The following is a 12451-nucleotide window of genomic DNA, read 5'->3' as shown; positions in this document are numbered from 1 at the left end:
CACTCTACAGGTACCAATTTACTGTATTTGTCTATTTTCATACTGCTATGAAGAAATACCTGAGACTGGGTAATTTATAAAGGAAAGAGGTTTAATGGACGCACATTTCCACATGGCTAGGGAGGCCTCACAATCATAGTTGAAGGCAAAGGAGAAGCAAAGGCACGTCTTACCTGGTGGCAGGCAAGAGAGCATGTGTAGGTGAACTGCCCTTTATAAAACCATCAGATCTCATAAGACTTATTCACTATCATGAGAACAGCATGAGAAAACCCACCCTCATGATTCAATTACCTCCCACCAGGTCTCTCTCATGACACTGGGGATTATGGGAGCTACAATTCATGTGAGATTTGGGTGGGGACACAGCCAAACCATATCAACTGGAGACCAAGTTCAGTTAGGCCACTTAGAAAACTCTATTGGAAGATGGGGCAGGAAGTCTCCCCTCTCTTTCTGCTTCACACAGAGTCACATGTGGGACTTTTAGAAGAAGTGCTATACGTGAATAAAGTACATTTCTATTAGTCATCTATTTTTCTGGTGTTCACTGGACATCTGTTTTTTTAATCCATGCCAGTTCTTTCTGATTGACTGATGGCTTTGCTGCTCCTTTCTAATTTAGGTTACTTGTAGCATTGGTCTCATGGCCCAACACTGGCCCCAACTTTACAACTTTATCTCCCATTTAATTTACTTTGCCTTTCCCCTTTGTTTTTTTGTTTGTTTGTGTTTTTTGTTTGTTTGTTTTTCTGTAACAAATTGTCCTGGTCTGGATCACAGATTTATTCCTGGCCCAATCCGTAATGGCCAGAAGAACTGGTGAACTTCCCAATCACCAGGCATCAGGATGAAAACAGATTCTCTGAGAAAGGGATGAGGACATGGTAAACAAATTGCCTAGAATATCCACAAACATGTCAGCCTCTACGATCAGCCCTAAAATTATCAGGAATTGAACTTGCAGAAAATATATCCTTTTCCAGTGTTGCAGACATATATTACTTAAATAATTACTGTAGTTCTTCAATTCTAAAATGAATATATTTTTCACATTTTAACGTTTTTCAAATTGAGGCATGGATTGCAATCAACCTGTACATTTAATGCAGTGTTTTCCCCCTCCACATAATAGCTGCTATTAAATTGATGATGTATCTTAAGTTAAAGTTTCTCTCAAAATTAGGGAAACATGGAAAGCATAATTCTACTGGCTCACAGTTTTGTCAAAAGCGAGAAATTAAATCTTTTTATATAAAATTACTGTTAAGCACTGTCTTCTTAATTGTCCTGTTTTTGTCTCACTTTCATGGGGAAGATGACAATTTCATCATTTCCTCAGGTAATTCCCCAATCTCATCATGTTACTCTGTCCTCTGATATCATGCCTAAATCATGTCTCCCTGGATTAACTCATTATTCCAATTAAAGTCCTTGATATATGTGAAAGACATGCCCTTATTTGTGACAAAGCCATAAAAAATGTGTTGCTTTAATTCCCTCTATAAATCAGTTTTTCTACTCCATTCCCTTAATTATGTGCCAGTTTTCTCTGGAATCACTCTAATGTCTATGTTTTTTTTCTTTAACCCAGAACTTTTCCAAAATGTAAATGTGGGATACCAATATGATCTGACAAACTTGCCCTTCCTCTTTAGCGATATCCTTTATACCTAGTCCCAGTGACTCCATTCTCTTTGTCAAATGATTCAAAAAAGAACTAAACTACCTCTAGATTCATCTCACATGCTTATTTGTAGGAGCGTTTGATCACCAGTAAAGACTATCCAACTTGAATTTTTTTTATAGATAGCTAATTTTCACTTTTTTTTCCTCCTGTGGAATCCTTTATTATGATTTTTTAACTCTGGAGTTATTTATTTAGTTTGGTAGTTATCACCAGGTGCTATGAACTGGCATCATCAAGGAGTGGAATGGTATAATAGGAAGACCATCCTACCCTAATAGAGGCTTTTGGTTTTGTTTCTTGTTTTAAGACAGGGTCTTGCTCTGTCCTCCAGGCTGGAGTACAGTAGTGCAATCTCAGCTCAGTGCAGCCTCCGCCTCTTGGGCTCAAGCAATTCTCCTGGCTCAGCCTACTGAGTAGCTGGGATTATAAGTACATACCACCAAGCCTGGCTAATTTGTGTATTTTTTTCTTTTTTTTCCACAGATGGGGTTTCACCATGTTGGCCAGGCTGGTCTCGAATTGAATTCCTGGCCTCAAGTGATCCACCCACTTTGGCCTCCTAAAGTGCTGGAATTACAGACATTAGCCACCATACACTGCCCCATATCCCAATAGAGTTTTAATTCAGGTTGTGATACTGACATACCATTTGGCTTTAAAGAGGGATTTAATGTCTCTGGGCCTAGCAAGTGGTTAGGAAGACAGAACTGGGTGATTCCTAAGACTTCTTCAGTTCTAACATTCCCCAGTATCATTTCTTAATGGTCTGATTAATATCTTTTCTGAGTTCTCATAGGCTCAAAATCAAACGAAGTGCTGGACCAACACCTGTAATATCTCGCCAAGCCTATGTTCACTACCCATAATTCTGCATCTGTCAGGAGGTGACCATCTGGGTTCTTTCAAAGTCTGTTCCCCACCAAATGTACATGTGTGTTCATGCACACACACATGCATGCATACACTCTTAGCTTTGGAAGTGAGCATTTATGAAATCCAGTCCCATAGAAGTTCACCTGTGTATTTTTTTTCCTGATGTATATGCAAGAAAAAAGAAATGGTGTCCTTGTCCTTCAGTCTGATAAGAAGGTGGCACACTGCCTTCCCCTCTGATAATCTAAAGCAGGAACTATTTGTCTGGAATGATTTATGCTATTTTCCAATATTCTGATTATAAAAACTGGTGAATATACCACAAACGTACCTTACTAGACTGTGGCCTGTGCTTTGCAAACTTTTTTGTGTACTTTTGACTTAGGTCATCCTTCCTCCATGACCAGTCCCCTTGATAGGAACCAGCCATGCCTGGACTGAATAATCACCATTATATGACTTCTCCCTGGTTTTGCAGTTTAGAATTCCATTTGTTTGGCTTCTGGGTTCATCTCAGATCACAATTCTGCTTGCCAATTAAAGAGGTAACTACCCAAAATCAGGCAGGCATGTATCAACCCCTTTAATCTCCTAGACGGCATATTGTCCTGACCTGCTGATTCGTACAGTATGTGTTATGCTCAAATTACTCAAGAATTCCCTTGCCAGCCTTTTGTCCATAGTTATTTTTGCAAGGTCTTCATTACTTTCTAATTGACTAAATTCATTTTCTTCATTTTGTTCATTAAAGACAGGTTTAGAAGTGACATCAATTATGTAGCTTTTCCAATGGCTTTCTTCTTTCAGGCTTGTCCTCATTTCTAAACAGGTCTGTATTCCACCCTTAGCTTATATCATCTGTCTATCTGTCTGTCTGTCTGTCTGTCTACCTACCTACCTACCTACCTACCTATCGACCATCTATCCATCTATCATCTATCTTTTCGGATCTAATTGAGATTTTGAAAAGTCTCCAGTAACTGGATGTCTAGCTTTATAACCTTAGGTATGAATAATAGTCCCCCTAATAGGATCTCTCCCTTGCCTTAGTGCAATAAGCATGGAACTACATGGCTGGACTAGCAGGAACCCAGCCTCTTTATTTCCTGACCATCATTTTCCCCTGATCTAGGCTTCTAAGATCCAGTTGTCCTTGGTCTTTTTTTTGTGTAGCAGATCCAAAACTTTGATGTGCCTTCCTGAGGCTAGAAAATGCCCTGCCCTACTACTATATAAAGTTCATTGTCCCTGAATGAACAACATCCCACCAGGCTCTGGGTGCTGTATTCCTTGCCAATGCACGTTCCTATTGAAGATTCAACAGGTCTTCAATGCAATGTTCAATTTGTTTCATGGCGCAAGTGCCCTGAAGGCCCAAATATAGTTGGGGTGTGTGTGTGTGTGTGTGTGTGTGTGTGTGTGTATGTATGTGTGTGTATGTGTTTTAATTCACTGAAAAAGTTGCTTCCCAAGGCTCAATGTTGCACCTAGAAGATCTGAATCTGAGCATGTTACAGGGTCTTCTGTTCCCTGGGCCTAGAAAAACTATTCCCTTTACCATTAAAATGGAGGGTTGAAGTTCTAGATCTGTGTCTTTCCAAGTTATATAAATAACCCTCAGTCATTCATTTTAGGAACCTTGAAACCTCCCCTTCACCAGTGAGTTGGTAAAAGGCACCTAGGCCTCTTCACTAGATGGCAACAGCTTAGAATTGTAGAGAAAAGGAGGGGCTCCATCATGACTCTCCTAGAAGGTCTTCGGGCTCCAAGGCAAATGTTCATCCCACTCTGCTGGGCTTGCTTAGCCATAGTTTTTCTGGCCAGTGCACACTCTAAATGTTCTTAAACATTACCTCAGTGCATACTCTAAATGTTCTTAAACATTAAAGCATTTTGCTAGTGGCTTCCTTTGGCATTTCCTTCTGAGACACTATCCACACTTGGTTGACAATTTTAACCGTCTGTTTGGCTGGCCAGCTTGGCTCAACAAACCACAGTAAAGGTGTGGGTGTTTTTCACTGAATAAATTGCTTTTGCTGTTTTACTGGCTTGACTAGTCAAGCAAATTAAAATAAGTTGCATGTGCTTTTAAAAATTAAACCATTTTTGTCACTTCGATCAGTGTTCTGTTGAAATCTGAGTTTTACGTGAGTTTGACACAAGTTGAGCTTTAAAATTACTTTCATCTGTAGACCTCCCCTTTCTGTGAATAACCCACAGAGCCAGTCAACCCAGTATCATTGTTCAGCTTGTTGGCTTTGCCATCTGCTATTTGGGCATAAAATCTAATGATCCCCACTCATTGCTTAAGATCAAGATCTTTGAATATGGTGAGACCTTGAGGGCTTTAGCCTGGTTTTGCCCTGCACTAGCTACACGACTGTGGGCAAATTACTTTCCTTTCTTTGTGCTTCAACTGTGAAATTGGTTATTACTTTCTCTGTGCTGAGTGCTCTCGTAGATACAAAGATTTCAGGATAAGATCCCATGATCAATTAATTTATATTCTAAGTGGAAGAAGACAAAGACCCTAATAGATACATTGAGTAGTGAGCTCATGAGATATCTAGGATGGACCATGGGGGCATTAAAGAAGGTGAGACTACTTCTCTGGGGAAGAGCGTTATCAGGAGGCCTCCTTGAAGAAGGTGATATTTAATGAAGAGTTTGATTCAACCGGCAACAGTAAAAATAAGAAGAAATTGGCAATAGCAATAGCAATAGCAGACAACACTTTTAGAATGTCTCCTGCAAGCCAGATCCTATGCTGAGCAGGTCGGCCCCATGACTTAGGTATCATTAGCATATTTTATTTGCAAGGCTGAGATGTGTGTGAAGAACATACGTCTTGTAAGTTTGTGCCTAGATTTCAATCTAGAGCTTGTGTTCCTAACCACTGGGGCTGTACTGCTTCCAGATAGCTGGGAAGAGGGTAACAAGAGAACCAGTAGGACGAGTTTATACACACACAAAAGAGGGCTGCAACAGTGTTCAAGGACAACTGGGTACTTATGTTTGGCTGCAGGAATGCATGAGGGAAGGGCAGGAGTAGGCGGTAAGGATGAAAACACAGCCTGAAGTCCCCTAGGGAGAGATGGACTTTAGGAACCCGGCAAGCAGAGTAAGTCACACACTCAGAAATGGGATCCAGGAAGATGGATCTGGAAAGCAAAGTCACTAAGGCTGAACTAAACAGACATGGATTCAGAGAGATGAAGGTGAGGCATGATTGCCAAGTTTCCATCAGGAGACAATGTGGACGAAAGCATGCTGATAATTAGTAAGTGCCAATCAGATTTCTCTTTTCATTCATGCTCAAGTTGTGTAAGAACAGGGGTTCACCATGCTTTTCTTTCACTAAAGAATATTCAGATTCCCCCAGGGTTATCAGAAGTCCTCCTTGAAGAAGGTGATATTTAATGAAGAGTTTGATTCAACCAGCACAGTAAAAATAAGAAGAAATTAGCAACAGCAACAGCAGCTAACACTTTTAGAATGTCTCCTGCAAGCCAGATCCTATGCTAAGCAGGTGAATCCCCCTCATGGAACAGGGTGGTAGCACAGACACCTTCCAATATCCTTTCTAAAATCATATGCCTATGCAGTTTCCTAAGCCACAAGCACAACACACATAATAATAACTGAATTATCCATCCCTTCACATCCACGTTAGAGGTAAAACAGAAAGGAATAGGGCTAGGGACCAGAGTTTGAAAGACTCCAAGTCACTTTCAATTTACATTATTTTGGACCAAGTCACTGATTTCTGTGTACCAAATTATCTCATTAAATCCTCTTAACCACTCCAGGAGGTATGGTTAATCCCATTTTGCAGGTGCAATAAACTGAGACTCAAAAAAATTAAGTAAATTAGCCAGTGGAAGGGCTGGGGTATGAACTCACATCTGTCATGCCCAAAAGACTGGGGGTTATCATGTCACTGAAGACTTTAAAAATGTAACATTAACTTATTTGTAGTTCTGACACTCTCTATTTTAAGTACGCTAAAGTATTACATGTAGCTCCTCAGGTGACCTTCCAATACTTCTTAATCTTATAACACAGAAGTTTCTGGAGCAATTTTTCCAAACATCTTAGGCTTTGCTGAAAGAGGCTCTTGCATAATTCCAACCCTGGCCAAATTCTCTTAATGATGTTATTTTATACCATATGCATTGTGGTTGGCCTGAGTCAGCCATTTGTTTTCTCACTTTTGATTTTTGCCTCCCCCACTCCCTTCTTTTCCAGTCAATATTCATTTCAAATGCAAGAAGTCAGCTTCCTTTTTAGCTGACAAGGCTGGTTGTTCATACACCTTTCGGGTGGATAACTGACAAGTGTCCATTTAGGTGTGGGACTATTCTAAACAATCCTCTGAAACATTCAAAGGAGAAAAAGCAGGGGACACCAGGAATTTGCTGAGCAATGGATATGCTGATAATTAGAGCCAAAGTGCTCCCTAAATGTTGTTCTGAAAAGCCTCATGATCAGGAAAGGTGAGATTGGCAATCTTCAAGCATTTCCACTCCAGCCCCCTGTGTCGTCTTTACTAATTGTTTCATGGATAACAGGAATCTGTCCACCTCTTCCAGATGCAACTCTTCATCCAGCCCTAATCTAACAGCTTTTCCTTCCTAGTGCACTCAGTAACTCTTTCTGGGCAAAGTGCCTGCTTGGTGGTATTTTAATCCTGACTGCATGTTTGAATCACCTGGAAAGCTTTTAAAAATGTCAGCCTCACTAATACTAGTTAAAATTGTGTTCATGAAGGCGGGGCCTGAGGTCCACAGGTTACTCTAATGTGTAACATGTTAAGATCTACCATTTTAGTGGGTCAGAGCTCTGGGCCAGAGTAATTCTGAAGAAAAAATGCTTGAGTTAAAGTTTGTCCGGAGGTCTCGCTGTCATCCTTTTTCAAGGGTAAGACATATATTTAAAAAAACGAAAAACATTTAATCAGGAGTTAATCTGATTTTCCAAAAAGCAGAAAGCAATACCCATTCTAATTTTGAAAACAAAGGAGAATCAAGCAGCAATATGCATTAAGATCTCACCATGGTAGCTTTATTTTTTCTACTCCCCTTCACTCCCTCCCAACCAGGCTATATATTTTTTTGAGAGAAGATGGCATCTCGCTCACCTCTGCATTCTTCAGGCAATATCTGGCATAGGGCCTGGCACTGAGTAGATGTTCAGTAAATGCCTATTAATGGAATTGAATCTGTAAAATTTACTCCTTGCAACATATGTAGAAGCTTCTGCAACCATAGGCCCAGCCAAGGTGAGGTTCCTACTCCCTAGACTATGCTCAGATGCAAATACTCTTTGCAAAGCCACTTTCCCACAGTGTCTTGCTGAACCTGACTTAGTTTCTCACAGACAGTACCCTTAACACCAGTTTCCATTATATGAATGCATGCCAATGGTCCCTACAGAGATCAAACACCTGAAGCCTAGTCCAGGTTTGTTTTTTGAAAAAAAAAATAATTAATAAACTTTTACATTTTAGAATAGTTTTAGATTTCCAGAAATGTCCCAAAGAGATTACAAAGAGTTCCTGTATACTCCTCTCCCAGATTTCCCTGTGGTTAACATCTTACGTTACTACGGTACATTTATCATAAATAAGGAATCAACACTGATACATTACAATTAACTAAACTCCGTGCTTTATTAAGATTTCACTAGTTTTCCTCTAATGACCTTTTTCTGTTCCAGGATCTTATCTAAGACTTTTTGTTACACTTAGTTGTCCTGACTCCTTAGCCTCCTCTGGTCTACGATAGTTTTTCTGACTACCAGATTCTTGTATTTGATGACCCTGACAGTTTGGGGAAGAGCTAGACAGGTTCTTTGTAGAACATCCTTTAATTTGGGTTGTGTGACATTTTACTTCATGGGGTCATGGATGGGTTGGGAGAGAAAGAGGGCAAAGGCAAGGTACCTTTCTCATCACAGGATGGTGCCATTCTTATCAGATCTTTGGACTTTGCTTTTGAGAGAACTATGCTATAATGGTAGCCCTAGAGTCAGGTGGCCTGACCTCACACACTTTTTCCACCACCTACTCATGTGTAATCTCAGGCAAGTGCATTGCTCTCTCCAAGTCTCACTTGCTTTATTGGTAAGCTGGGGTAACAAATCCATCTGTCATATGTAATTATGACATTCACCACAGTACCTGGTACATGGTTAAATGTTAAAGGATGATAACTTTTCTTACTATTTATCATTGTTAATCGTTATCTTGATACAATTTTTCCCATGTTTCCTACATTGAATATGAGAGTTGAACTAGGTGATATTTAAGGTGCCTTTAAGTTATAATATTCTTGAATTCTGGTTAAATGTATTCAGGTGTTTTGCATATTTTTTTAAAAATGGACTCAGCACTGTATTCTGTTTCCCATTCTAATTTTCTAATTACCCTTTGTAACTGAAAGCTGACTTAGCAATTCTGCCAGTACTAGTTTATTTATGTTACTCTATAGATCAGAAGCAGCTACGAAGTATGAACAAACAGTAGACATGGAATGAGGAGTTGTGAGTTCAACAGGAGATGGGAGTTGACATTACCGGTTGTTAAGTTAGTTTAGTGTGTTTTAGTACTAGGGATGAGTTGACATTGACTCAGCCAGACTCCCTTGAATGGATCCATCCCAATTAGACCATAAAGTCTTTGAAAGAAAGTGGCATCTACCTCCAGGGTAGATGAAGGGCTGAACCAAGGGTGTGACCTGGGACGATGAGTAGAATATGGCAGGGCACAGTGGGAAAAAAGAGTCACCTTGTGGAGCACTTAGCAAGCCTAGTCTAGCAGGTGAAAACTGTCTAGCATGGCTCCAAGGCTCTCCCTAAAGTGTGGCTGGCAGTTCAACCTCAGGTTCCTCATCTGCAAAGCGAGAATAAATAATTCCCAGCTTCTGGAATTACTGAGAGGCTCTAATGGGACCATATGCTTGGAAACCCTTTAGAAACATGAAAAATGCTATTTAGATGTACTATTACTTGTGGATGTAGGATGGAAAACAGTGAGCAGTAAGTGGAATGGACTTATCATATTTACACAAGCACATATATTCTTCCTGCCTACAAAGATCAATGACATGGCCCAAGGCTGAGCCTGGCAAAGGTGAGCCTTGATCTCTGTAATGCTTAGGAAGTTTGAGTTTAGGCACTCTTGTAAATCTTGAGGCCGCTAGGGTAAACCTTGGAACAACTCAGTCAACCAATGGATGTACAAGAGTCTATGTACAGTGGGTTGGGAATTAATGGGAAACTTGCTTCTCTCAGATAAGAGCCTCTGTTAATTAACGTTTTAAATTTTAATGTGTCAATAATTTAAAAGCCTAGTTTGCTTAGGTTGTGCTTTGGTTTTTTTTTCTCCCCTCCTATGAAGAATAATATTGCAAGGGCAAAATCACTAAGCAGAGCATTTCTGCAAGTTTATTAGGAAGGTGAAAGGAGTTAGTAGATTGTCTTAACATAGCCATTCTTTTGTTGCAGAGGCTGGTTCCTGATTTTTATTTTATGAGTTCAGGATGATGAATCTGATCCTAAAATCTGGGATACACGTCCTGAAATTGGAGCTATCTCAGAAAATAGAGGTAAATTGTAAATAATGAGTTTTGGTTCAATTATTGTCCTGGTTACTGCATTTAGATTGTACCTAAAATGAACCAATATAGTCACCTAGAAAGTGAAAATATCAGTAAACTCTTTGTTCCATCTAGAGCAGGAGTTGGCTAACTACAGCCCAAACGCCAAATTCAGGCCTCCTCCTATCTATAAATAAACATTTTATTGGAACAGAACCATGCCCATTTGTATGCATGCCGCCCATGGCTTCTTTCGCACTGTTGTGGTGACAGAGATGGCATGACTCACAAACCCTAAGATATTTACTACCTGACCATTTTCTGAAAAAGTCTGTCAACACAAGACTTGAGATAATTTTAGGTGGATCACAGGCAAACACTGATTTATTTGAATTGTTACGTGTTCATTTGAATATGTATTAGAAAAAGATAAAACTGCCAATATGCAGTTTAGTTTTGCAGATTTTTGTTGTTGTTGTGAGGACAAGTTAAAAAAGATGTATAAGGAAAACTCTGAGTCAATTTAGGGAAGAATTCTAAATAAATATACAAAAACTGTCATGGTAAAATGTAAAACTCTAATATTAAAGAAACACAGACATGATGGGCAAGAAACAATTTAATTTGTTTGATCTTTATAGTGAATTGATCTCTTTGGTTCCAAGAAAATTGGCCTGAGAGGTTATTAACAAGGATCTTTTCAATTTATATCTAAGTCTAAAATAGTCTGGGCAGAAATTAATCAAGCCGCATTACTGGCTTACCACTCACGCACATGAAGAAGAGACATAGATGAACACCTCATTTTCAGTAACAGACATAACCAGATCTGTTGCGGTGGGGGAGAAGGAACAAGAAAAGAATTTTTTGGGTGAAACCTTAATTCTAGTCTTTGCTCATCAGAAAATAGTCTTGACTAACTGGAAAGCTCCTTAAGGTGTAATCAGAGAGGCCGTGTACTTTATCATGTGATCATGAACAAAAGAACTCAAACTAACCTTGTTCTGCCACCTGTGGGCAAGTATGTAGGCTGAAAAGAAAACCATGGAGAGTCCCCACAATGCTCAACCTTCAGCTCACTGTAGACCAGTGTTTCTCTCAGTATATGTCGTGGAATATTTGTAGGATCAATTTTTTTAAGAGTTCAGTAGCCAAATAACCTCAGGAAAGAAACACCAACTTAAACAGAGTTGAATCTGCTCAAATTAACTGCAGGACTTTCCAGGATTAGCCTAGGATAGAGGTTGCAATTTTGCCCAAACCTTTCTTACCACAGAACTCTTTTCTCATGAGGCATTTTGGGAAAGGCCTCTTTTAAGGACCTAGAAAAAAATGAACATAGATAGGCATCAATAAGACTTGGGGTCTAGAATTTATTTTGATTTTTTTTTTTTAAATTCCTTTCCTTTTGTGTGTATCATCAATCTAATGGGAAGTGAATTTCATGGCAGCAGATGGTACAACTTCCAAACATGAGAGGATTTGTGTACAGATAACACTTGGGAACTTTGAAAATCAGTCTGTGCTAAAACTTTTAGGAGGCTAATTAGACATAGATACCAAAATCCTTATAATTGTGCATTATCTTCAGTAAGCAATTTCACTTTTACGAAATTATCCTTTGGAAATCACCAGAGATATGTGTATAAGGGAATTCCCTATAGAGTGATTTATAATACTAAACAAATTAGAAACAATTTAAACATTCAGTAACAAAGAATGATTGTTGGGAGGGCTTAAATATATTGGAATATTAAGTAGGCAATAAAAATCATAGGACTATAGAGTACTTATTGACATAGGAAATTGTTTATTATATATCTATAACGTATATATGGGGAAATACTATTAAATGGCATTTGTAGTATTCTACTTTTATAAAACTATGTAAGTGAATAAACATGAAGAATGTTAAAAAGACACAGGCAGTATAAATAGTGACATTATTTTGGGTGGTGGAGTTATGGGGAAAATATTCCTTCTTTGTGCTTTTCTGTTTGCCAGCTATCCTGCATTGAGCTTATATCATTTAATTAGAAAAAAAATTAGACACAATTACACTAGAAAATCCTACAAAAATAGAATTCTCCTCATATCACTTTTTCCAGCAGGACCTATGACATGGAACATTTTGCAGATGTGCTAGGTTACATACTGCTAAGACCAGAAAGGATTTTCTTCCAGGTGCAAGTATGGCCAAGGATGATACTAGAGCCCTAGAGGTTTCATGCTAAAAATTGCTCTTTGTGTTTTCTGTTCAGAAATACGTCAACATGAGGAATGACTGGGC

The sequence above is a fragment of the Aotus nancymaae genome, unplaced genomic scaffold (assembly GCF_030222135.1).
Source record: "Aotus nancymaae isolate 86718 unplaced genomic scaffold, 86718_ANA_hifiasm-v0.15.2.pri h1tg000015l_0, whole genome shotgun sequence".
NCBI lineage: Eukaryota > Metazoa > Chordata > Mammalia > Primates > Aotidae > Aotus > Aotus nancymaae.
This window is presented reverse-complemented; position numbering follows the sequence as displayed.